General features: G+C 48.0%; 1 protein-coding gene across 2 annotated transcripts in view; it reads left to right on the top strand.

The window, feature by feature from the left end:
* The first annotated feature begins 1,379 nt into the window (after positions 1-1,379).
* Positions 1,380-1,988, top strand: part of mtus2a (microtubule associated tumor suppressor candidate 2a) — a 52,959-nt gene continuing 52,350 nt past the window's right edge. For both annotated transcript variants that reach the window (XM_061703286.1, XM_061703285.1), the window contains exon 1: positions 1,380-1,431. The gene's annotated coding sequence lies outside the window, so the exon portion shown is untranslated. The remainder of the gene's footprint in view (positions 1,432-1,988) is intronic.

Genomic DNA, 1,988 nt, shown 5'->3' with positions numbered 1-1,988 from the left:
AGTTCTCCGTCTGGAAGAATAAAGCAATATTCCCATTCTTTGAATTACTGCTTAATTTCAATAGTAGTTACTGAATTTGATACACGGGGTAGGGCCAATGATTGCTAGTTGGGGAACTGGAAGCCATAGTAACAAGGGGGGAGGTGGGTCTCACTTACTTGCATGGCGGTGCTCGTCTGGCTGGGCGGAGAGTGGCTGCATCGCGGGCCCTGCGGGTTGGGGGGTATCTGGCTCTCCTGGGGGTGGAGGGGTGGGGTGTTTGGCTGCGGGGGTGGCATTGGGTCCCTGCGGCCCCCGCTGGGTGGCCGGTTGTCGGGGCGCCTCGGTGGGGCAGGCGGACCGCCCTGGGTCCCACGGTGTCGGACTTGTCCCGTCTGCCGGGCTGCTCTCGGGTGGACCCCTGGGCCTGATCCTGCCCCTCAAGTGATTGGGCGGGGTCCTCAGCCGCCACGGTGCGGCCACAGCAATTACAGGACACTTCTGTCCGTCTGTGCGTGTAAAACGGTATTAATTCACTTGCATGTATCCGCAGGCACACACCCCTTACTGCAACAAATAACTCATGAATACGCAAATCGCTTGTGTATCCCCTCATAGTCTCGTCCTGTACAGTTTATAATTTACATAATTACTGCCACCACACTTCAGTTGTACAGCCGGGTTCACGACCCTTGTCCTGCAGGCTTCTTCTCCTGTTCTTGTCCTGTTCTATCTTGTCCTGTCCTTCCCTCACAGGGTGTAGCACTACAGCCCCATGCAGCACTCATATTTTAACGTTTCATTGTTGTAGATAACGTACTGATTTACTTCACTCATCCTGTTTACAATTAGTGCGTTGTCTTTTGTCTCCGTTTCTTTCTCCCTTCTAGAAACTTTGTTCTGTTGGACTGATCAAGTCTGATTCTCAAACCTCAATTATAATACCACAGCGGAAGCTTAAAAACTCCACTGTGACACAGTAAAACTGTTTTGGCATAAAAGGGATACAGATTTTCCATTCTGTTTGACCTAAGAGCCGAATAAGACAAAAAAAAAAGCCTAACCATAAACATGCAACACTCATTTTACATTGACATTTTCAAACGATCACTTATACCACATTCGTAAAAAATCACAATGTCCCATCACTGGTGAGCAATTTTCAGGAACAGGCCTGCGGGTGTGGAAAATATATGCCTTGGCTCACTCAAATTTGGGAAACGCTGGAGTAGATTTCTGTTCAACCTCGACAAGATCCGGCAGGGGGAGCTGTGGTGCAGCGACAAAATCTGGTACACTGCCAGGAGTGGCTGCAGCATCAGCATCATCAGATCTTCCCCCTCCTCCTCCTCCTGTCCGCAGCATCTCTCTTCCTCTCTCTCCGCACCATTTAATCCAGAAAGAGGGAGAGTGCGAGGCACACGCGTGTTTCTGGCGGCAGCGCATATGACGGTAAGCCTGTGTATATCTTCTCAATTACTGTGAAGTAGTAGGTTTGCTTTTATTTATTTTTTCCATTGCATCTGTGCCCTGTCTCTGACTAATTTACATTTATGAACACGTATTTTTGTTCATTTTTATTTCTCATATGAAGGGGCGAGGGGTTTATTTGTGCTTATATGTACAACTTGGGCTGCAGACCGGACTGCAAAGTGGAGCGACGTGAGGTCAGATGGCAACGATCGCGCTGCTGTGATGGATGCAGCAGGTCAAGTCTCTAATGATCACGCGTAGATTATCTGAGCTTTAGGTCGAACTCCTGTGATGACACTGCACACAGGGATGAATAACACTGGGCGGGGGGGTTGTGGGATATTACCAACTGGGATCTCTGACATCATTGTGGACATATAAACAAAGGGCCTGGTTTGTTGAAATTTAAATGTAAAATTGAAATGTGAAAAGAGCAGATTTGACACACTGTGATGCCGACTTAACTCCTTCCAGATGAAGAGTTTTACAAGTCAGATACATCAAGAATGAATAATGCAGCTCTCTTTTGGGAACAT

The sequence above is a fragment of the Phycodurus eques genome, chromosome 17 (genome assembly GCF_024500275.1).
Source record: "Phycodurus eques isolate BA_2022a chromosome 17, UOR_Pequ_1.1, whole genome shotgun sequence".
Taxonomy (NCBI): domain Eukaryota; kingdom Metazoa; phylum Chordata; class Actinopteri; order Syngnathiformes; family Syngnathidae; genus Phycodurus; species Phycodurus eques.
This window is presented reverse-complemented; position numbering and strand designations above follow the sequence as displayed.